This window comes from Panthera leo, chromosome F3 (assembly GCF_018350215.1).
Source record: "Panthera leo isolate Ple1 chromosome F3, P.leo_Ple1_pat1.1, whole genome shotgun sequence".
Taxonomy (NCBI): domain Eukaryota; kingdom Metazoa; phylum Chordata; class Mammalia; order Carnivora; family Felidae; genus Panthera; species Panthera leo.
In genome coordinates this window covers 15,227,309-15,252,572 of record NC_056696.1, presented here as the reverse complement: position 1 = coordinate 15,252,572, position 25,264 = coordinate 15,227,309, and the positions used below count along the sequence as shown (strand labels likewise).

The following is a 25,264-nucleotide window of genomic DNA, read 5'->3' as shown; positions in this document are numbered from 1 at the left end:
TATGTATGTATCTTTAGATGTCTGTTATCATTCGTATAATCTTTTCCATTATACCTTATCTCCCTAATTAAATTGAAAGTGACTTCAGGGCAGAGGCCCCTTTTTTAATCTTTCTAGTCCCTACACCATTAAATATATACTTACCAGACACTAAATATTTATTGAGAGAAAAGAGGAGGAAGGTTTTATTTCTAATACTTTCAATTTATTTCAAAATTCTTTCATCTCAAAATAACACTAGTTATTGTCATATATTTGACATGTGTATGCCTATGTGTGTGTGTGTATATATATATATATATATATATATATATATATATATTCATATCTCTCAGATTTTATCTGGAAAAGGTATTACAAGGTCCACAATTTTTCCATTATCTTTCACAAATATGCCTTTATTATAGATGCCAACTCAGGTATTCACAATTGCTTTTTTAATGCCCACATTTTATTTACAGAGTATTTTATTACAACATTCTAAGAGTATGCACATACATGATTAGAAAGTGAAGGTTCTTGGAGGCTTTGTTTGCTGTGTCAAAGGTTTTGGTGTACATGCAAACTGCAGGATGAGATGGAGACTGTCTGAAATTGTTTTCATACCAAGTTAGAACTTTCAGGAAAGGGCTGGAGAAGGGAAGGGAGATTATAAACTATTCAGTTTTTTGTTTTGGTCAAGAGCATACAGGAGGAGCCCAAAGCAACACTTAGGAGGTTAAATGCAATTTAGGGGACATTTTGTCATTTTGGGGAGAAAGAGAGAGAGAGAGAGAGGTGGTGATCTCTCCAAATTGAAGAGATGTTTTTTAAATATTGAACTGGAGTTTGGGAAGTCTTGGTGTGTATCTAGCCTTTATAAGACTGACAGTTACAGGATGAAGGCCAAAGTGGAGAGAGTGGAAAATTAACACAGCTGTGTGAGAAAGCTCGTGGAAATGGGTTCTGTAGGATATGTGATTAGGACCAGAAGGTGATATTTTATGTTCATCACCTCACTTAATTATTCTCTCCGTGGTTTTTAAAAAAATTTTTTAATGTTTATTTATGGGGAGTGAAAGCAGGGGAGGGGCTCGAACCCACGAACCGTGGGATCATGACCTGAACCGAAGTCAGACACTTAACCGACTGAGCCACCCAGGCGCCCCTCTCTGTGTTTATCACCTCTGTTCACCACCCTCTCAGCCATGTTATCTGCATTTAGCTCTCTAAGACACAAACACATACACACATACACACACACACACACGCTTTTTCAAAGCCTGGTAAATTTTATCAAAAGCATCATATCCAGTTTCAGCTCCAGTGTGTTTTCTCTTTTTTGTTTTCTTTTTTTTAAGTTTATTTATTTTGAGAGAGAGAGAAAGAGTGTGCACACATGCACACGAGGGGGCAGAGAGAGAGAGAGAGAGAGGAGGGATGAGGGGATGAGAGAAAGAATCCCAAGCAGGCTCTGTGCTGCCAGCATGGAGCTGGGCACGGGGCTCAAACCCACCACCCACGAGATCAGGACCTGAGCCCAAACCAAGAGTCTGATGCTCCACCAACTGTGCCACCCAGACGCCCCTCCAGCGTGTTTTTGTGATGGAGATTAATTCTTGCCTGACTCCTATAGGTGTCGGGAGGAGAAAGGGAGGGATGGAACAACCCGAACTCCTCAAGGGAAGCAGAGCAAGCATGGGCCTGGGCCTGGACCACTAAAGGACAGATGCATTTTTCTCACACAGGAGGCGGCAGCAGGGGGCAGCTGACCCTCCCTTGTGTGCCAATCGTGGTTCAGGTGTGGGATGGTGCTGTAGGCCATGGGAAGGGCAAACAAGCTAAGGTCTGAGGCATGCCCTTTTACGAACAGAGAAGAAAGATCAATTTACCTTGAGAGAAGGCTACATACAGGTCAGGGAGTTTTAGAAGACAAGGCTGAAAAGGCAATTTGGGGCAGCGTAAAGAAGGCCTTGACTGCCCTGTCAGCTCCCCACACTCGTCCCGCTCTCTCCTTGTCCAGGAGCAGCGCCCTGGGCAGAGATGCTTCTATTTCCTTCCAGAGAGGAGCCGACACAGATTCTCAGCCTTCATCTTGAAAAAAGCACCTCATGAGTCTCTTACGTCTCGAAGACCAGCAGATGGTCACTGCACTGGAGGAGAGCTAATTTGCCTGACTGACGAATGGTTTCCTCCCAGAGAAGAAATTAGTCATCAGAGAACTAGGAAAGCCAACGAACCTTCCTCTGAGGTCATCAGAACACTCAGAATGATTTCCTTAAACATAATATTCTCACCACCTTAAAAACCTGTCCAGATAAAAGGGGTGGAGGGAGAGTAAGAGCAAGGGGCAAGGAGAGAGAAAGAGGAGAGAAGGAATTGCTGGAGAAGAGGAGGGAGTGATAGAGGAACATGACAAGTCCTGCTGCTTTACGGTCATCGTGCTGACCCCTTGAAGCCACGTCTCTGTCCTCCCTCATGGGCCAAGAAAAGCCATATTTGAAGGGTTGACCTATAGTAAAGGAAGCCCCAAGAATGGTGGAAGAGATCCTCTATCTTTCTTCTTTCTCACTGATTTTACTGGCAGCATTGAATGTGCAGTTTTTGGTGTGACTTTTTTTTTTTTTTAAGAAAAGAGGAATTTATTAAAAATGGAAAAACTAGAAGCTGAGTTGTGATAGGGGCAGTGGGCTGATAAACACACTGCATCAGAGGAAATAAGGCCTAGTCCCAGCCTTCCTCTTGCAGTTGCTTAAGAAACTGAAAATGTGTAATCAGGAAGCATTCCCTGGGTTCTTCCTTTTGTACCAGAAATGACTGGGGTGAGCCAGGCGGCGGAGAGATGGTCTTCCTTAGCACACTTACTTTGTTCTTAATATGTTTGTTTGAACACCCAAACACCATCAGGGAGTACATAAAAGGACAGACAAACACCATGCAATCATGCTCCTGAGGGCCATAGTCTTGCAAAATAAAATGCAAAACTAGGTTATTCCAACTCTTGCAAATTGTCACTTACCAAGAGACCACAGGAGCCAAAATGATGCATTCTAAAGACAGTGATGTCCTCAGGAAGGTCTACACAAAAGTGAAATTAGCCTTATTAGTAGGGTGATGTATTAGGGATAATTGATTTTTGTTCTTTAATAATGCACTTGACTATTTTAATGTTAGATAAAAATAACAGCATGGGTCTATCCTATGTTTCCCTAAGAGAACCTTTGTATTTGCCAAAAGGACATTTCATGTGAAGCTGGCACATATTGTATTGACTGGGACAGACTATGCGGGAATATTTCTTATCTTTAGGTCCCACATGGGTGCGTGACTCCCTGATATCACCAATGTGACATGGCTTCTGCCGAGACACTGTTGTCTTTGGACACATGCTACATAGGACTTTCGATGAAATCCCATGAGCTGGGGGACAGCCCACACCTATATACTCTGTAATTCAAATCTGCTGTGTTCACCTTTCACACCTTTCTATAACATGGAGATCTTGTTTACACTGTAAAAAATTGAACACACACACACATACACACACACACACACACACACACACACACACAAAGACATGGGTTTAAACAAGATCATGATTCATGACTACTCAAATTATGGGTTGCTCTGTTCTCTATTATCTGTATGCAACTGCCTGCTTTTTGTTTATAAAATTGAAGTTAGCAAAGAAGAGTATTTTTTTTCTTACCCTCATTGCTACTTAACATCTAAGTGTTGGTGGGTTTCACTGACTCTGATAACATGGAGACAAGGGTCGGTAGAAGCAACACAGGCCGTGATATCAGAAAAGAAACCCAGACGACCACGCCAGAAACCCAGCTCCTCACTCAACACTTAGGAGGTCGTAGGTAAGGCTCTTCGTTTCTCCAGGTGTCTGTAAAATGAGACCAGTTAGACTCTTCTGAAGGAGAAGCAGGAATCAAATGAAGTAATAGGAACAGTCAGCAAAGTGTCCAGCACAGGGCAGGCACTCGTGAACATTAGTTGAATCTGATTCTGAACCAGTGAGTGGGAAAGAACACAAAACACCCATCAGGACTATTTTTAATCCTAAAAGCATTTCTGTTAGCTGAGGAACATGTTTTGTGTGTTGTACTTACTAATCTGGAGGTGACTAGTAAAGTCCCTTCATTTTCTCAACAATAAAACAATGAATTGCTGAGCTTTTTCCATTGAATCTTTTTGGCATTCCAGCTAAGATTTGCACACAATAAATCAGACATAAGCATTATTCTTTAAGTTCATGTTGCCTTCCTTCCATGTACATGTACTTCCAAGAACACTGCCTGTGTGATCATCCTTATGTTCTGCTTTACTTCTAAACATTCAACAACTACTTTTGCAAATTCCTTTCATTAATGAGAAAAATATCCTTAACCTGGGGGAAATGTGCTAATTCCTTTAAAATATTTAAAGTTGAGAGATACCAGTTAGACATATGATGTCTATGTTTTAGGATGTCTAGATGTCCACATTCTCAGGGCTGGGGAGGAAGCAGGTCCTCACTTTCAATGAGCCGTGGAAGATGAAATGATAGCTCAAAGGCTGTGTCAGCCAACCAGTTGGAGCTCAAGCTTCCCGTTCCTCAGCTCACTCACCATGACTCTGCAGGCAGGGCCTCCCGAGATCACCGTGAGTAATCCAGGTGAAGACAGGGCTGAAGCAAGCACAGTCTTGCTGCTCCAAGGTAAATTTGTTCTGAGTATTTCCCTACCACTTTGTGTGGGGAGGAGAAGCTGTGTCTTGCGCGTGTACCTGGAACACCCCTCGTCTCAAACTGCTATTGGTTTGTCTACAAAGAATAAAATTGAAGAACAGCAATAATTACACCAGAAACCAAATCCAATTCTTAACACGGTAACTAGAATAACTTAGTACCAAGATTGGTAATAGAACCGACTCTATTAGTTCTGACTCACACAGACTGAGTTCATCTAATGTCTCTGTGTCTCACTTTCCCCATCTGTAAAAGAACTGACTGCACTTAGGTAGATTCTTATTTGTTTCTGACCATCAGTCCCTCTTCCTCCGAAATAGCATTCCCTTGTCAGGAAACTGAAACCCCCCACCTTGCCCCAAGTGCAAGCTGACCACATCCTCCTTGGGAGTGATTGATCCCATGTGTGGGCACAGGACCCAGTTGGTGCTTTCTGAGTCTTTCCCTGGGATTTTCAAACTGGAGTTTGGGAGAAGTTCTGTGTGTGTGTGTGCGTGTGTGTGTGTGGTAAAAAAGGGATGGAGACTGACATAGGGCTGCTTGTAGCCTGGAGTAGGAGCAAATGAAGTCAGCAGCAGACAGAAGCAGAGGTAAGAGATAGAAAATCCTATCAAGTCAAGACTGGGGGTTCCAGTTTTCCCAAGGTGGTTACATCTCTCTCCTTCCTGAGGTCTGTCTGTGTGAGACAAGGCAATCTTCTCTTACCTAAGTAGTTCAAGTTGGGTTTCTGACTCTTGAAATCAAAAGAATTCCAATTTACCTGCTTTATGTATCCAGAGACAACCTGAAGAATTCCTCAGGCGAAAGGAGCAATGTATATATTTTACATGATGGAGCACTGATAGATAATTTTTTTCAGCATTATAATCCATTTCTTGAAAGTAATTAGAAATGACAAGCAATGCTGTTGCTGACTCTATTTGACAGGGTGCACAGCTCATAAGAGAAAGAACCGAATATTTGTTAACAACCGACTTCCTCTGCAAAATCCAAAAATTTTAAATTACTTCAAACAAAATTATTTCCCAACCATTGAACCCAGTGACTGTTTTCTTCCTTCTCTTATGTCTCAAGTTAACTTGTCCAGCTGTGTCTATAGAGCCCTTTCTGTTCCTTGGGAAATTTTACCCTATTACTTGCAAGTTTCCATCCGTTAGATTCATTGTTTCTATCTTCTGCCTCCATTTCCACTGCTCCCTTGCCCTCTGCTCCCGGTGTCCTTATGCCTTCCCTGCCTTAATAAAAGCTCCCCCTACCCACATTCTCTTCCTGAGATACAGATAAAAACTATTTCTTTCCGCTGAATCAAACAAACCTAGAGTAAGAGGCACAATAACCTGAACAGATCTAAGTTTGATCGGAGTTTTATCAGTTTCAGATTATCAGTAATGTGACATAGCAAATTAATGTGTACAAATTACAACTGTCCAGTCTCTGTTGCAATTTGCTCATCTGTAAAATGGGGATAATAATACTACCTACTTAATAGGGTCTGTGCAAGGAGGTAAGACAGGCCAAGTGTTTCACAGAATTCTAAATGCACAGCTACACTCCCCAATAAACATTGGTTGTCATCAGTATTATCATAACCTGGTCTCCATTTCTGCCCAGGCTTCTTTTTCCCCTTAACATGCTGCCCTGTGTCTTTTCTCCTCCCAGTCTGCTCTGCCCGCCGGTTCTAATCCCTGAACCCAGTTCTTCTCAGCTGTCACAGACCTCTCTTCAGCATTTGGCCTCCTGGTTCACCATCTCCTGTTGGCATCTCACTCCTCCTTTAGCCTCTCTGGCTCTCTTCTTAGCTCTTAAATTCTTCTCTGTTTCTTGACAAGCTTCATTTTCTTCTCTAATGGAGGCTTCACTGCTGTTGATTCATTGGTCCTCTTCATCAGTGGAAAGCAGGGCCATGTTGAAACTGGAGCCAGAACCCAAGTGCTAAAGGCATGTGTTGCGCAGGTTTTCAGACCACAGATTTCTCTCACCAAGATAGGCAGATTTTGTTTGGTGCTCAAAGATATAGTGGAGCAAAGGGCTAAAAGGGGTTATAGAAGAATGTAACAGACAAGGCTTCATCCATTCAATGTTTAATATCACCAGACTTAATCTTGGCCAAATTATAACTAGATATTATAAAAGAAGATTTAAATAAACTTAATAACACAATGGTCAAAAACTTGAGATCCATCTAGATGTTAGCTTTTTAGATTTTTTTGTTTAGCTTGCCTTTACCCTGATGAGTAACATAATTGCTGTAGAATGAATACCTAGGTTATTTATTTAGTCGAGTCCTCATTTGTTGATCTGCCATATGTCTTCCATTACAAATCCTCCTGAAGTTGTACATCCATTTCTGTTATTTTCCAGTGTCTCTCTAAAATTTTCTATTTTCTTTTTTCTTTTTTTAAATATTTGTTAATTTTTGAGAGAGAGAGACAGAGTCTGAGCAGGGTAGGGGGAGAGAAAGAGGGAGACACAGAATCGAAAGCAGGTTCCAGGCTGTCTGAGCTGTCAGCATAGAGCCTGACATGGGGCTCAAACTCATGAACCATGAGATCATGACCTGAGCTGAAGTTGGACGCTTAACCAACTGAGCCACCCAGGCACCCCTAAAATTTTCTTTTTTTTTTTTCTATGTCTTACTGCAAACTCAATTATTCTTGGAACCTCACATCTAAGAAAGTTTGGGAATGAAATTCAAGACATCTCCAACGTGAGCAAGGAGCTCCTTTATTCTGGGCGATCTATTGTTTCACTCTACAAGAAATGAGGCCTCACACACGTCGTTAAGTGATGGGAATAATTATTCAGCCTTTGTTTAAACTTGTCATCTAAAGTTTCTTCATCCTGATACAATTAACTGATAAAGATCTCTCTTCCTTCATTGTCCGTCTTGTGAACTGTTTTCTCCTTGAAACCTCTGAAAGGGGTCACTTCTCTGCAGTTTTCCTTGAGAGTAGGGACTGTACTTTTTTTATAAATATTTATTTATTTATTTATTTATTTATTTATTTATTTATTTATTTATTTATTTAAATAATCTCTACACCCAACCTGGGGTTCAAACTCACAACCCCGAGATCGAGAGCTACATGCTCAACCGACTGAGCCAACAAGGTGCCCCAGGACTATGCTTTTTTCATCTTAAAAAAATTTTTTTTTAATGTTTATTCATTTTTGAGAGAGAAAGAGAGTGAGCAGGGGAGGAGCAGAGAGAGAGGAAGACAGAGGATCTGAAGTGGATTCCATGCTCAGAGCAGAGATCCCAATGGGGACCTCAAATCCACAAACCATGAGGTCATGACCTGAGCTGAAGTCAGACGCTTAACCAACTGAGCCACCCAGGCTGAAGCCCAATGTCTTTCATGAGATAATTACCTAATACATGTCTGATGTTCTGGACAGAGGCAGGGGAATATGCTATGGGGCTTCTTTAAAAACCCGCCTTTGTAACCACCGAGCTCGTATTTAGTGGGATGCTGAGCCAGTGACACCACATTACCTACCACTTCTTCCTCTTTCTTCACAGGACTCACCAGAGGAAAGCAGTCTCCCTCACCTCGCTTCCCTCCCTCTAAACATACTTTCTGTGAACTGGGAGATGGGGACACTGATTATGGGGTAAGGGGCGAAAGATAGCGTCTACATTGTCAATTCTCATTATCTCATTTGATCCTCTCTACCACTCAGTGAGGTAGAGAGATTAGATCTAACCCCATTTCACAAGCAAAAGTCTAAAGCTTAAGACAGTCAAGAAAATTCCACAAGATTATTTCTAGTGGCTGTATAGTCGGCCTCCAGACTCCTATCCAATCACATGAAATTCTCACGGCCATAGATCTTTAGAGGTCAGTGTGTAACAACAGCTATGCTTTCCCTTTACAAATGTAAAGGCACTTTCGTAAATATTATCTGCTGTCAATACAGAAATGAACCACCAAGATTCCATGCACCAACTCCACCAGTTCTTTCTAGTAAGTAGAAAGATGTAACTAAAGCTTACCTGATGTATTCATTCTGTATCTCAGTAATTGCTTTATACTTTCCCTAAGATTTTAGGGGAACTTCTTTTATGAAAATAAATGTATTTGTATCCAAACCTCACAGCAGGAATTTGATCGTCCAAGTAGGCAACCTCGGTCCTTGGATGTATTTTGATTTAAAACGAAATCAAATTACTTTTTTTTTTAAAATTTTTTAAATGTTAATTTTTGAGAGAGCGTGTGCGCATGAGTGGGGTAGGGGCAGAGAGCAAGAGGGAGACACAGAACCCAAAGAATCCAAAGCAGGCTCCAGGCTCTGAGCTGTCAGCAGGAACTCAAACTCACAAACCATGAGATCATTACCTGAGCCAAAGTTGGAGCTTAACTGACTGAGCCACTCAGATGCCCCTCAAGTGACTTATTAAATTGAAATATGATTGATATTACACTGTGTAAGTTTAAAATATACAATGTTTTGATCTGATGCATTTATATATTGCAATATGATTACCACCTTAGGTTACCTAACACCTCTATTATGTCACATAATTATTTCTTTTCTTTTTTGTGGTGGGAACAATTAAGATACAGATTTTTAGCAACTTTGAAGTTTAAAAAATTGCACTGTAGGGGCTCCTGGGTGGCTCAGTCAGTTAAGCGTCTGACTTTGGCTCAGGTTATGATCTCGCAGTCTGTGAGTTCAAGGCCGGCGTCAGACTCTGTGCTGACAGCTCAGAGTCTGGAGCCTGCTTCAAATTCTGTATTTCCCTTTCTTTCTGCCCCTCTCCCGGCTCATGCACGCGTGTGCTCTCTCTCTTTCAAAAATAGATAAACATTAAAAAAAATTGCACTGCAGTCTACAATCTCTATGCTGTGCAATAGATCTCCAAGACTCATCTATTGGTTGTAGGTTTGTACCCTTAAACAACATCTCCCCAATTTCCCCACTCCCCAGCCCCTGGTAAGCACCAAATGACATTTGAAGAAACTCCACTAAAGTTTCCAGTAGGCTACTGATGAGGTTTCTGGGGTGACAGTGGGGTTTGTGGGGTCCAGAGCTGACGACCAAGAAAGAATTCTTGAAGACGTCTTTGGTGCAAAAGGTGATTTTATTAAAGCATGGGGACAGGAACCGTGGGCAGAAAGAGCTGCCTCGGGATCATGAGGAGAGACTGGTTATGTACTATGCAGTTGGGGCAGGTAAGGTCCAGGGGAAGTTTCCAGTGAGATTTTCATATGCTAAAAGGGACTCCCAGGATAGTGGAGGCCTAGCTATTGTCAAGCTAAGGTTGTTTTTCCCTCTAGCAAAGCATTAACATTAAGACAGTAGGGAGTTCCCGGAGAAACGTTTTACTCTGCCAGCCTCAAGTATTTGTCACTGGGCTGCAGGTTTATAAAGAAACTTAGTTCTTTTTGCCATTTCTTTCTGCCTTTGTTTCCCACATTACTGTGGATGGGGGGATGTCGCAGCTCCAGGATTGCCTTTTTCTTGTGATTTACTAAGATATTTTCAAATAGATGGAGACTCAGGTCCTGCAGGACTATGATCAGTTAACCCTTTGTTTTCCCCTTTCTTTTGTTCTTGGGAGTGCCCTAGGAATATCACACATATCCCACCTGGGAGTGGGAGCAGGGATGTTTGTGGCCTATCAGCTTGCCTTATGTTTCCTCATCAGCTACAACCCCTTAAGGGCAGAGAAATGTTTTATTTACCTATATACTCAGCCCTGTAGCACTCTGCCTGGCATATACTATATACTCAATAAATATTGAAATGAATGAATGAATTCATAATTTTAGTTATCATCTATAGAAGTTCACTTCCAGATCCACCAGTTAACTACCTCCTAACTTCCAAGCTTGGGGTTTTATAATTGCCTGTAATTTTGGAACCCCTATGTAAATAATTATAATTCAGTAAGGAAAATCTAAGAGCAATACAATGGCAAACGTAGGGGGGTAATAGATTAGAACATCAAGATAGATTTAATCTCTAACAAAGACCATAGTCACAAATACACGTAGGCTCAGCTATGACTAGAAAACATGTAATGTATCTAAAACCAAAGAGCACCAAGGGAAGAATTCTGCCTATAGAGAAAATTGGAAAGAGAAGACAAGCACCATAGCAATTGGTATACTCTGAGATTGGTGTGTATTTTCTGCTCGAGAAGAATTAGGTAGTTTTAGTACATCACCTCTTATTTTGCCCAAGTGGGGAAGATTGCACTTTTGTGAGTTTTGTAAAGACCTACTTGTGCTTAGGGGTGCCTGGGTGGCTCAGTCGGTCAAGCGTCCGACTTTGGCTCAGGTCATGATCTCGCGGTTTGTGAGTTCAAGCCCCGCATCAGGCTCTGTGCTGACAGCTCAGAGCCTGGAAGCTGCTTCAGATTCTGTGTCTCCCTCTCTCTCTGCCCCTCCCCTGCTCATGCTCTGTCTCTCTCTGTCTCGAAACTAAATAAAACATTAAAAAAAATTTTTTTAAAGACCTCCTTGTGCTTAATTTTGATGGAAGTCAGTGGTAAAAGGAGGCTCAGGACCCAGCCAGGATGGAAATTCAAATTCAATGAAAAGTCAATAATGGTATATTTCTCTTGTATAGGAAGAATTTCCCCAAGGAACAAGAAGAAACAATCTCTTATTTGCTCAACAAGGAAGTTCAAAGATCTTGTTCCTTGAGGTCTGCTCTCTACAGAGGAGAACCATTGTGTGAAGCAAGGAGAATGTGGAAGGTTCTAGTACAGACTCTGCCATTAATCTTTTGGTGGCCAGGGATGGTTTAACCTGGGACGGCTGCATGATGTAGTGGAGAAAATCAGACCTGTGTTCTAATCCTGACCCTGAGTCGTAATAACTGTATAAATGTGGACAAAGCCTTTCTAGGCCTGTTTGCAGGTTTTTTGAAGAAAGTGACCTATTCTTTCTTCCTACTCCAACAGAGAAACTGCTTCAAACTTGTTCTGAGCCCCAAACCGCTTTCCAAGCAGCCTGCCTGGCTGAGGTTACCTTGTACTGGGGACCACTTGTTTATTGTGCAAATAAGGCCAAGGTATTTGCCCAAGGTCTTGCCTCAGCAGAACGCTAAACTCTGTTAAGCCCTTTGTGGGAGTTTTGGGGATAAATACAATTTATTTGTAGCCATTTCATCACTGCATGCTTGACCTACTTTATATAACTATCTATCCCAGTAACTCATGCAGTCCAATCATGTCTAATATATTCATAGCCAAGTTACAAAATATTCTCTTGCTGCTGTCCTTGAAATATCTTTTTACTTCAAACTTAACTGACTCTCTCAAATGAATATCCAGGGCCAGGAAGTAAATATTGAGATTATCAGGACCAAGTTAAGGCTGACTGCCTCCATTCATTGATTTAGCAAACATGTTATTGAGCACTGTTACAAAGGAGACAATAGGCCTGTAATGGAGTCACTTGTGCTATCGCATGTTTGCAAATCAAGACTCAGTACCTAACCTAAGTGCAGTTTTAATCCCCATGCCCAAATGTAACCTATAATCAGTCCACATGGAAAGACTTGGTCAACTCTAGTGAGATAATCCACCCGATAGACCCCTTCTGTTCCTGTAGGAAGGCAACTTTACCTGAAACAATGCACTGTGTGCTAATAATTTCCTTTTCCCACCTCCTTTCTGCCTTTAAAAACCTTTCCTTCTCTACAGCTTTGTAAAACTTCTTCCTTTTGCTAGGGAGGCTTCCTGATTCATGAAGTGTTGGAAAAAAGCCAACTTGATCTTTAAAATTACTCAGTTGAATTTTTGTTATTTAACGGCAACTACACGGAACTACATCATTCCAGGCATTGTGCTAGACACAGGATACAGAGATGGAAAGTGTGACCCGTGCCTTCACACTGGGTCATGGTGAAAATTTTGGTGTAGGGGTGAAAAATCAGATTTCAAGTCAATAGACCTGTGTTCTGATCCTGACTCTGCCTCTTATTAATTGCATAAATGTGGATAAAGTCTTTCTGAGCTTCATTTTTCACATCTATAAAATGGGAATCATACTACTTCACAAGGTTGGTGTAATAATTAATGACATAAAGCTGGAACATAGGAAGCATTCAATAGATGGCATCTGTATTGTCATTGTCATCACCATCCTGGGGACTGTCAAGTAAATTAGCAATTACAGTATCACATGTGACATATGAGGATAGGGAGAAGGTACTATAAAGCAATATCTGGGCCAGTGATGAGGAAGAAGACTCATGAAAAGAGAGGAACTGATACCAAGCTGAGCCCCCAGGATAAGTAGCAGGAGATCAGGCAGGGGAAGACATTCTAGGAAGACAGAGTATTAGCATCTATACAAGCCTAGAGGCAGAAAAAAAAAAAAAAAGGCAGGCACTTCAGGAAACTGCAAATAGTTCTGTTATGTGTGGACTTTGGAATATATGTAGGGAAGTGGTGGGAGAGTGGTGAGAAGAGAGGGACCTTGCTGTCACCCTTGCAGTTGCCACAGGCCCTTGCTCCCCACCTACATACCAGGTGGTCCCAAAAGACCATTTCATTTGGCTTTAGGCTTTAGAGGTATGGGTGTTTTGTTGTTGTTGTTGTTGTTGTTGTTGTTGTTGTTGTTGTTGTTTTGGTTTGTTTTGGTTTGGTTTGGTTTGTTTTTTTGTTTGTTTGTTTTTTCAGCTTTCCATTTCTTCCTATGCTTCCTAGGTCAATGTAGGTGTCATAAGGGAGGATCAGAGCTCTGATATAATCTTCAGGGGTTTCCCTAAGAGGTGTGACCCACCTTCCAATACCAGAGCAGCCTATAAGTTCATTCAACTCCAGATTTAGGAGGAAGTCTTTACGTCTGGGAGAACAGTAAGAAGAAAGAAGTATCAACAGTATTCGGCTACTGCAGAAGCCATTCCTATGGCCAGTATCTTTCCATCAGTGATGGCTTTGACCTAGATATAGCTTAGAGGGATGGGTTTTAATCTTAATAAAATGTCCTATGGGCAAGTTCAGTCAAATGAAGTCAACGGGCACTAACTTAGCATTTACTTTTTGTCTAGGACTCTACTAGGCACTGGAAAGACTAAAGCAGTGTACTGAGACTCAAAAGGATTACCTAAAGGCCAAGTCCATGGTTATAAGCAAGCAGGCACAGCAGAACTGGAAACCCAGGTCTGTAGAACTCCAGAGTCTATGCTGTTTCTTATACATTATGCTGCCCTTTTGGCACTAAACACAGCCAATTTAGCTCAGAGAGAGCTAGGAAGTAAAGTACAAGCCATGGACAATCATGATTTTGCAGATCTGAACCTGAATGAGCCTGACACAATAGACGTCTACATCCAATCATTGGAAGAAATATTGATTGGCCTTGGAAAGGAGGAAGAAGTACAATGTGACCTGGAAACGCTTAACAAGCCCAGGCGACCTTGAAGAAGTCAAAGCATAAGCTGCTAGTCAACTGAGCTCTGGGAAAATCAGTTGAAACCATAACTGACCCTTGCATCTGCCTTCAGGGTAAGTAAAATGGTCCCTAAGGAGCTCTGGGGCAGGAGATCAGTCTGTTACAGTGGGCCATGAAGAACAAAAGGAAATAGTAGTAGTTGAGGAGGTTTGTGAACTATTCAGTTGCCTTCAGTAATCATTATCTGGGACTATACATCGTGTCTTATTGGTGCATGTGGTGGGGAGAGGAACAGAATAAAGAGAGAAATTGATGGAATCTGAAGGCAGAAGAATCCAATAGACAAATGGAATGAACTTATATTAGACTAGAAATTCACTTTAAGAGCCACTTGTCATTTGGCTCTGCTACCTTTAGACACAAAGATTTCATTTCAGGCATCAGTGAGAAATATTTGTGTAACACTAAAAGGGCAGATATAACTGGTCCATCTTACCAAGGAAAAAGGTGAAGTAGTTTGAAATCCAGTTAGTTCCCTGAAAGTGATAAACATGTACAGACTTACACAGAATGGGAATTGGGACAGATGTTAACAACAAGGATTGGCTCTAGAAGAGATAGCTGAGGTAGAGAATTCCAGCTAGTTCACTAGTGGGATGTGGAATTAAGACACTCTCACTCCCTCTATTTTGGTTTTCCTACCTATATAATGGAGATGATGATAGCTTCCCTGAAGCTGCCTCATAGAATTATCAAAAATATGAACAATGCAGCATATTAACATACTTTGAGGTCTTTGAAAGATGCCTTTTGTACGTACTGGACATGATTTTGTCATTATCATTATTACCTTATCACTGCAGAAAGTCATGCTTAGAGAATTGTGTTGGCCATTTGACATCAATTTATGGCTGAGTTCATCTTCCTCCCTGATTTCTTTCCATGCTGATGGACATTAAGCCAATCTAACTGGTCTACTCAACCTCTCTAATATATCACGAGGATCCTAACCTTTGATTCTCTGCTCACGTTGTGCCTTCTGAATTTTCTTTCTGTTCCTCTCCATTTTTCTGAAACACTTCTTTCAAAGTCTAACTCAGGTTTCCTCTCTTCTGTTTCATGACTGTCTCTTTTTCTTATTCAGCACCATGTTAGTTAGGCTTCTCTAGAGAAGAGCACCAATAGGATATACAAAGTATATAGAAAGAGATCTATTACAAGGGACTCGCTCATGTGATTACAGAGACTGAGAAAGCCCACAGCCTACTGTTACAAAGCTGGAAATCCAGTGGTGGAGTTCTAGTCCAAACCCAAAGGCCTGCAAACTGTGGGGAAATAGGTTCTAGTTACATAAATGGGTTGGAAAAAAGCTTAGGGCAGAAAGCTGCCACCACAAGGTGAAAGCGTCTGAGGTTAGCTAGTGAGATATTGTAATGGGATCATGAGTTACTTGTTATATCACCTGCAGGAAATTACTTTCCATCTTGTGCCAATGTACCTTGATCACAAACTCCACTTGCCCCCCAGACCCTTTGCTTCTTATACACACAAGTTAATGATTACTGTCTGATTGTTTTTGCCATGTTCACATGTGTAAGATCTTGTTTTCTTTACATTCACCATGTGGGTAATATCTTGAGAGCTCAATAAATATGGAGAAGAAACCCCTGTTCAGGGATTTTGTCTCCTCCCAGACATTAGCCTCTCTCGTATTCAATTCTGTGTCCACTCTCTTGCTGGACAAGAGAGAACTCCAGACTCATAGTCTGTGACAGTAAACCAAGGGAGCCAATGGTGTAGGTCCAGGTCTGAGTATGAAGGCCCGAGAACCAGAGATGCCAGTGTCTGAGGACAGGAGAAAATGGATATCCCAGTTCAAGCAGAGACCAAATTTATAACTCCTCCACTCCTTTAGTTCTATTAAGGCTCTGAATGGATTGGATGATGCTCATCCACACTAGTGATGGAGATCTTTACTTAGTCAACCGATTCAAATGCTAATGACTTTTGGAAACACCCTCACAGAAATACCCAGAAATATTTTACAAACCATCTAGCATTCTTAGTCCAGTCAAGCTGACATGTAATAATAACCGTCTAAAGCGCACATCGTCAATAAACACTTATTGAGTCCCTACATGTAAGTAGGTAACTCTCTAGGCACTGAGGATGTAGCCCTAAGAAAGGACACTGCCACTGTCCTCGGGAAGCTCCTGGTCTCCCTCAGTTTCAAAATTTCTTGAGGTAAGAAATATATTTTACAACATAATCCATCACACAATTGTATATTTGTGTCTTTATACACACACACGCGCACACACACACACACACACATGTTTCACAATACAATGTCTATGTATGCTGCCTTCTAATATCTTCTATTTTGTCTTAAATGATGCTGGTTGTGACCCACTGCTATGATTTTAACATTCCTAATGAGTCTTGACTCACAGTTTAAGTAACACTAGTCCCACTGAGATATAGAAGAGAAAATAGTCATATAAATAAATAATTACAGTATTGTGTTAGAAGCATATACTTTTTATTGTTTGCCATTGTATCTATGAGACTCACATTACCTATTCCAGTAGGGACTGTGGCCTATATCTCTTTGTATGCTTCCTCTGTCCCTCAACCTTTGTATAGTACCCTCCACAGAGAATGCAATAGATCTATTCTTGTTACTGAGAAGAACATATTGCTTTTGCTAATGATTATGCTAGTGCAGGTCCTCTTAGAAGCAGATCCAAGGATGAATTATATGTGCAAGAACTGTGTCGGGGTCAATGCCTATGAAGGATAAAGGGGGAGGTGCAGGAGAAGGTGGGGAGAGCTTTCAGGCCATGATGCAGATCTGACTGCAACACAATTCCAGGGAAGTTTGGCCAAGCTGATAGGGTGTCCTTGAGCCAGAGCCACCTATTGGGCGAGTCCCAAATCTTGCAGGAATAGGTCTGTGCTTCCTCAGTGGCTAGCAACAGTCTGTAGGGAGTGCAGCCTCAGTATGAACATGGTGGGGGATCCAGATGGGCAGCAGCTGGGGTTGTCGGTCAATGATGCTCCCTACACAGTTATGAGTGATGTTAGTTTTGATATCATAGGCTAGGTTTCCCTTTTCAACTGGAAGCAAGTGGTAAACAAATTTAAGGCAAGTATCTGTCATTTTCCAGCTATACTTTGTTGCAGATTCCTCCCTCATACCCCACTTTGGCTGTAGAGATGAGGCCCTCTCCAGCTGGCCCTTCACTCTCTAGCCACCCCACCCTGGGAGAAGCATTAGGGGTTTCTTCTGACCCTGTTGTTCCAGGTTAGTGTTCCTTAGATGTGAGGTGGGGAAAGGGAGTTAGTGCTCAAAGAAGCATGGAACAGAAGACACCTGAGAAAAACTGCTGACACCAGCAGGTCCTACACAAAGATGCTGGATCTTTAGAGCCTCAAACCCAGAGACTCAAATGAATTATTCCCTATTAGTGACTCAGTTTCCTCCCTCCATCCCCAGTCCCTTATTTCCACGGCAGCCTACATGGCCAATTTAGGGACCTTGAAGAGGCCTCTCATCACATTTTAATTGAAACACTGCACTTTGTGCAATAAAGCTTTCTTACATCTTCAACAGGTTGTGAAGTTCCTGGGAGCTGGGATCAGTTCTATTGCTTCTAGTCTTTTCCATCATCTTGGGACAGAACTTCCCAGGCTGGGTCACTGCCTGGACACCCTCTGATGGCCTCTCCCTATCCACTGGAAACAGGACCTCTTAGTGATCTGAACTTAGACGTGACATAGCTTATTCATAACTGTCAGAGCAGATTGGCAAGATCTACGTCTGTGATCACATTTTTAGGTAAAGGAGCACCCACTGACTTTCATGGCTCGATAGCTCATAGCGGTTCCAGTTTCGGGACTGGTTCTCATGATATCACTGCTCATGAGTAACAGTGAAAAGAAATTTCAGTTGAGTTAAATAATTACTATACTCTGTTTGTCCAGTGTTCCACTTAGCAGAAACTCAAGCCCTGTACAAGCAAAATCTCATTAATCCTCACAACAGTTCTGGGAAAGAATTGGCGATAAGCCCATTTTGCCAGTCTGGGAATAGGAGACTTGTAAATTAAGACTGACTCAATCAGTCAAATAATAGTAAGGCACCATTAGTGACAGTGTGGCACTTGGGAAACCAAGGAGACAGAGACCGAGTCTGTGAGTACATCCTCTCTAGGCCCAATCAAGTTGGCAACCTCTAGACATGGCCTCTGGTCATTTAGAAGACCATCCAACTGAAATCTAACTTATACATTATTCACTTAATTTTGATGGAGAATTACAACCTCTGTCTTTCTATCTCCATGGAAGGGTCAGAATAGAAACTACATATACTGTGTGTACCATTGTGATAGTAGTGGGGTGGCTTTGGGGAAGCCAAGCTTCAGAAGAATGGCTGATCTTTTAGGTACAGGTAATGGCTGCTACAGAGTAGAGAAACCATCTGAGCTACCTTCTTCCTGACGTTGGACAATACCCTGATTTATTGTACCCAAGAAGTCTGCAAGGGCCTGATTTAGCCCAATCCAACTAAATCTCAACTTAGACTTATGGGAAATAGAGTGATTTGACATCAGTGGGCTAAAAGCCTCTATTCTATTCCTTCTTTTCTCAAAGATGGCTTTCCAGTTTAATAGCCATGGGCTTCCTAAAAAAAAGAAAACATCGGGGCGCCTGGGTGGCGCAGTCGGTTAAGCGTCCGACTTCAGCCAGGTCACGATCTCGCGGTCCGTGAGTTCGAGCCCCGCGTCAGGCTCTGGGCTGATGGCTCGGAGCCTGGAGCCTGTTTCCGATTCTGTGTCTCCCTCTCTCTCTGCCCCTCCCCCGTTCATGCTCTGTCTCTCTCTGTCCCAAAAATAAATAAAAAACATTGAAAAAAAAAAAAAAAAAAAGAAAACATCCTCATATTTCCTTAAGACCCATTCAACACCACATCGACTGCAGCATGCAAGGTGATTCCCAAACAGCATGCTCCAGAAACATGAGCCTGAGCTAACTGTCATCATACCACCCATTGAGGAATTTATTGTTGGTTCTGGTTTCACAACTCAGAAACACTTGGGCTTTGCCCAAATGCCACTGAAGCTTCTACAATTCACTGTCCTATGCTCTTTCGTGTTTTTTGCTGTCCACGTGGCAGGCAGTGTGGTGTGAGCTTTTGTCAGTCTTAGATGACTTTTTTATTGCCCCTGAAGAAGGTGACCTTTTGACTTTGTACCCAAATGTCATTTTGAAAGGTGCTTCCCATCTATCTGTCACTTTTGGAGGAAATCTCCAGCCGTTACATGGAGGTGCTAAGAAAGGATCATTCAAGCCCACAGGACAAATGCAAAGATGGGGGACAAGAATGAGACATTGAGAGGGTGGTCCATCTTTTAAAATCCTATGCTTCTCCCAAGATCTTTATTATTCTTAACTAAACGGATTTTCCTCTCCTTTGTATTTCTATACACTTAGTACTACTCTTATGACATTTACCAAATTTGTTGTGTCACCAAAAATTTCATAATTTATTAGTAAGTATGAAAACCTTGCATTTACATAATCTTTTATGGTCTCTGAAGCTCATTAACTCATTAACAATGAGTTAGCGCTGCTGTTTTGAGTCAATGCTATCTCATTTTGAGTCACATGCTATCTCATTTGACCCTTCCAACACCTTAGATAAATTACTTAATCTCCATAAGCCGCGTTTTCTTCCTTTATAAAAAGAGTTGTATCACCCTTTCTTAAAAGGATTGGCATATTTTGTCAGTCTAGGAAAAGAAGACTCATCCAAATGAAGACTTATACATCACTTAATCAAATAATGCTCTCCAGGTCATTGTGAGGAGCAGATTAAACTAAGGGATGTGACGACTGATTTGTAAAATGCAAAGACACATACAGGTATAGAACAGCAGAGACTATAGCTTCTAGCTTTTGTGACTGAGTGCCAAAACAGAGACTTGAAACAATGCATGAGAGAGGGAAGGTTTATGTGTTGTAACTGAATATTTGATAAGATAGTTGTCTGGTCAGTTGGACTTTTGGGCTGGTGCTTAGAGGAAAATGCCAGGCTTAATGAGTGTGAGAGTCAATGGCATGGAGGCAATAGTTGAAGGAAGGACCATGGATGACACTGCCAGGGAGTGGGTATAGCATGAGAAGAGGCCAAGAAAAACCTATGGAAGGTCTTCTATGGAAGACCTTCTATGGAAGGTCTACATGAAGGTCCATGTGGAGTCCATGGAGAGAAGACAGCTGAGGAGAAGCTGGACTGGCAGGAAAGCCAAAGGGAGGAAGAAATTCCAAGGCAGATACCAGGAGTCAAATGAAATGAGAAGAAACTTTGTGTCGGCAGCTTAATACGCCACTGACAGCTTTGAAGGGGGTGGTTTCAGTAGCAGGTTGAAGGACGAAAGAGACATGAGGAAATAGAGGCAAGTAATGGAGAATGTGCATTGGAAACCATCCATGTGACAAGTTTGGTGACGAAGGACAACAGACGGATCAGTAGCTCTAAGAAGGAACAGGACCAAGGGAATGAAAGAAATAATAATAGATAATTCTTAACATTATTCATTTTAATTAACAAACACTTCCATAGCATTTATGTGTCAGGCACTGTCCTAAGTGGCTTACAAAAATGCACTTATTCAATTTTTCAACTCTACGTGATGAGACAGTTATTATTATTATCTCCACTTTTACACATGAGGAAACTGAAGCATAGAGTGGTTCAGTAAGTTGTCCACAGCCACTGTTAACAACAGCACAACTGGCATTCAAACTATAGGCAATCTATGGCACCTGGCTGGCTCAGTCAGTAGAGTATGTGACTCTTGAGTTCAAGACTCATGTTGGGTGTAGAGTTTACATAAAAATAAAAATCTTAAAAAAAATTAAAAGTAAATATGTCCTGAAGGAATCCTTGACATTAAAAACAAAACAAAACAAGACAAAAAAGCTGTAGGCAATCTGGTTCAAAAGTCCTTATTCTAACTCACTTATTTCTTTTTTGGAATGGTTTGGTAGTAGCTTGAGGAAGAAGCATCAGGACTTTTTCTTATTTTTAATGGAGAAGACTTCAACTTGATTGGGTGCTAATAAGAGGAAGCCAAAACCTTCAGAGAATAAACAAGAATTTCTGAAAATTTCCAAAAAAAAAAAAAAAAAACCACCCCAGGATCTGAGAGCATGTGAGTGGCCATGATGAGCACGTGTGTTTTGGACAAGAGTTAGCATGAATTCTTCTAAAGTAGGAGGGAGATGGGGAAAATATTCATTACATTTTGAAGTGATAAGAGAGAAAACTGAGAAAATTCATTTCAGATGGATCCTAACAAGGTTTCTACTGAGAGAATGGGGAGGGGAGGTGGTTCATGGCTCAAGAAGAAAAAGCTGCAGCTTCCTGGAACTTCCTGGAACCAAGGAATCAGCTCTTACCAAACAGCACTGAAGGTTGCCGGTGTGATTGCCTGGTATGAATACTGGCATCCTAGATTCAGAGCCGCATGCTGAGACCTCAAGGCTCCTCTGTCGAGGTCTAGGTCTGTTCAGAATGCTACGGGAGATAAGATCAGTGAGCACTTGTATGGTCTAATGTTTCTATGGCGCTCAGAGAAGAAAGAGCTCTGTATACCTCAGAGGACCCGGGAAAAGGCTGACTTGAGCTGGACCTCAAAAATCAGGAGAATGTGAAGGATAGAGGAAAAGACACAGTTTTTGGTGTTAGAAGGAGTGAGAGGAACAGAAGGATCAAAAGAAGAGAAGTGGGCATTAGAAGGAGCTCTTGGTCAAAGTGTAGAGGCTGGGCATGAGGGGAGCAGTGGTGTTCCCATCAGAAGACAACCCTACCCAAGGGGCGCCTGGGTGGCGCAGTCGGTTAAGCGTCCGACTTCAGCCAGGTCACGATCTCGCGGTCCGTGAGTTCGAGCCCCGCGTCAGGCTCTGGGCTGATGGCTCGGAGCCTGGAGCCTGTTTCCGATTCTGTGTCTCCCTCTCTCTCTGCCCCTCCCCCGTTCATGCTCTGTCTCTCTCTGTCCCAAAAATAAAATAAAAAACGTTGAAAAAAAAAAAAAAAAAAAAAAAAAAAAGAAGACAACCCTACCCAGGGCACCTGGGTGGCACAGTTGGTTAAGCATCCAACTCCTGACTTCAGCTCAGGTCAAGACCTCACGTTTAGTGGGGTCAGGCTCCGGGCTGACAGCACGGGCCCTGTTTGGGATTCTCTCTCTTGCTCTGCCCACCCCCCTCAAAATAAAGAAATAAACATTAAATTAAAAAAAGAAGGAGAAGGCAACCCTACCCAGTGACCTTCTGATTTGGGTCCCTTTGGGTCCTCACATCTCTATCAGCCTTCTTGGTTGTCTCCTCCCTTTGTTTTGCTTTTTTTTTTCCCCATAGCAATTATCACTTCCCAAAATGTCATATTTAAAATTTGTATTTTATTTATTTATACGTGTTAGGATACAGGCAGGTTTCCTGAGAGCAGGGATTATTGTCTGGCTCACTAGTTTATCTCCAGGACCTAAATCAGGCCTGGTCGATAGAAGGCACTCCCTCAAGATTTGCTCAATGAATGAGTGCACCTGCAGCTTCAGGGTTAACCGAGGGTCCTTCCAGGTGTAGGCTGGGAATCAGGCCTCGCAGCCTGTGAAGAAAAGCCTGACCACCTCCTTCTCCAATGGGCAAATGGGCGTTCTTTAACACCCAGGTGAAAAGCAAGCTCACAAGAATTAAAGGCAGAGACTGAGGACTGACTGAGGAAGATATCCTCTCACAAGGAGGCAGGAGAGGGGAATTATAACAGATTTTAGGCCAATTGACCCAGAATGGTTTTGGTGGGAGGACAAAGCCCCTAGTTGGACTTGACAACTTTGGAAGGCCTCACTGGTTGTGTGGAGCCCTCAGCTCCTAGTAATCTGTTCCTGAAGCTCTCAGTGGGGACCACGTCAGCCCTGGTCAAAGGGACAGTTGTATTCCAGAGTCCTCTTGTGGGTATGGAATCTTTCCTCAGATCCTGGTCTAGGGAACAAGGGTTCTTTGTATCCTTGCCAGGTTTTTTTAGATTGTCTAATAGGGAAAAACATGATCTTTTTTTTCTCCTACATACGTTTAAGTTTAAAGCTGGCCTCAAACAAGGCAACAAAACACACTCTGTTCAGAGGCCAGGAGTTACAAGCCTGGGCCCTGCCCAACTGTGGAGCTGATCCATCATAGGTATTCCCACGTGCAGAAGCATCAACAGTCACCACAGGTCCTGTGCCCACCTCAAGCTGCCAATTCCCTCGGGCATTCGCATGGGGGTAAAAGTGAGTCAGCTCCACTGTGAAGGGGTGACCCAACTCATCATATTCCTGCATCTGCAGAGGGAAGGAGATCGGATCCCACATATGAAATACCTTGTGCTTTTCAAAAAGAGGCAACTTACTTTTTGTCAGCGGCGCTGCTGTTTTGAGTCAATTGGCCACTTGTCAGGAGAGGTTATTTGTCAGGTAGGCTGAGCTGGCAGTTTCCTGGGAACCCTGGCGGGTGCCTCCACTCTCCCAGGGAGAGAGACCTGTTGGCTTTTAATTTCCTTCCCCCAGAGAAATCCGAAATGTGGTCTTCTCTCCCTCTGATTGTCTGCTAGGAAAGGGTGGGCACTGGGGGAAAACCCGGTTACACCTGTCGACCCAGCCTCCTTAGCTGAAATAGGCGTCATGGAACAACCAGCCCATCCCTCGGGCCGGGATGCCTGCTCAGAGCCCGTTGCCTACTGAGCAGAGAGGCAGGCAGGTCCTGAGCCAAACTCTCCGTGGCCAGGGAAACCCTGCTGGTGTCTTCTGGAGCTCTGGTCTCAGCTGGGTCTATGCAACACAGTGCTGGAGGGCTGGACTTTGATACCTACATCAGGATGCTGCCTGGCAAAGGCCTGGATGTGTCATCGCTGCTTGGCTCTGATAAACAGGCTGTGGGTGTCACCCTCCGGGCCAGAAGACTGATAGAGCAGAGTTGGGCTGAGAGGATCTGGCTCCAGAATGAGCCGAGAGCCTTGTGTTTCTGACAACGTCCTCCCTACTCTTCCTTTTTTCTTTCTCTTGTGCCATGGACTTAACCCCTGACAAAGAGGCAGAGTGCATCACGAGACTTGCTCTGTTCCAACAAAGCCAGGGTTCTAACCCCGGGTCCACCACTGGGTAGCTCTTTGTCCCTAGGCAAATTGCTTAATTTCTTTGTGCTTCAATATCCTTAAATCCATCTATAATAGAAGGATGGCGAAACGATATGAACTCCAAAACCTATGAGAATTAAGAGTTAACACACGCAAAAGGAATAGGGTCTGGCATGGTGCTCCATAAATGACAGTACGACGGTACTTAGTGGCCACAGGAAGGTTCCTGTAAGGCCTCTGGAAAGTTGCTGCCACAGACTGAGCCAGGGAGAAGGCATTAACAAACATTAAATTGTTAAAATATGTTATTCAGCCCCGTTCCCCGTCCCCACCCACGTGCCATTCTTTCCGCTTGGTGATCCTTGGGGGAAATTGTGTTACTTTTGTAACTACCTTTATGAACCCTCAGAATTGTTCTCTGACCTTGCAGATCTCCTACTTGACCCAGCATTTAAGGCTATGGTGACCTGATATGTACCTTGACGACCCCCACACCTCACAGGTACACACTCTAAAGGGCAAAATTCATGTGATTGCTTTTTAGTTTTTCTGGCCCTTAAACTCTATTTTCGGTGGATTTTGGGTGGGTAGGTGGGGACCATTAACCACCACCAAAACCCAGGTACCAAATCTATTTTTTCTATCCATGCATGACCTAGTGTTTTCAAAAACTGAGGTCTCCAAATAATGTAGCCATGAGGCTGAATCACTTCCATTTTTACACGTCTGTTTCTTCAGAGGATTGTTTCTTTAACCAGTGGAGGGAATATTAGAGAAGGTGAGACCCCAGAAAGTCCCATCTGCTCCCAGAAAAAACATTGAGGGCAGCCAGGAGGCCCTCTCCTAATTCTTTTCTAAACCTCCCTCCCCAAGTTGTGTGAGGGAGGGGTTGTAGAAGATCATAATGTGGTGAAAACAACCTGCAAATCATATTTATCTGTGGAGCCTGAGCACATGGTAGCCAAGAAATAATGAGAGCTGAGAGCCAATGCTGGTGCTCCTGGGATCTTAGGG

At 42.6% G+C, this 25,264-nt stretch overlaps 1 long non-coding RNA gene across 2 annotated transcripts; it reads right to left on the bottom strand.

Annotated features, from left to right (window-relative positions):
• Window positions 1-3,091: 3,091 nt before the first annotated feature.
• LOC122211600 lies at window positions 3,092-23,948 on the bottom strand. 2 transcript variants are annotated; one of them, XR_006198732.1, is made up of 3 exons: window positions 23,528-23,948; window positions 4,599-4,792; window positions 3,092-3,874 (listed from the first exon to the last, which is right to left on the bottom strand). It is a non-coding gene; the product is annotated as an uncharacterized LOC122211600 (long non-coding RNA). The 2 variants fall into 2 exon arrangements; XR_006198733.1 differs by lacking the exon at window positions 23,528-23,948 and adding an exon at window positions 5,478-5,634.
• Between the last annotated feature and the right edge of the window lie 1,316 nt (window positions 23,949-25,264).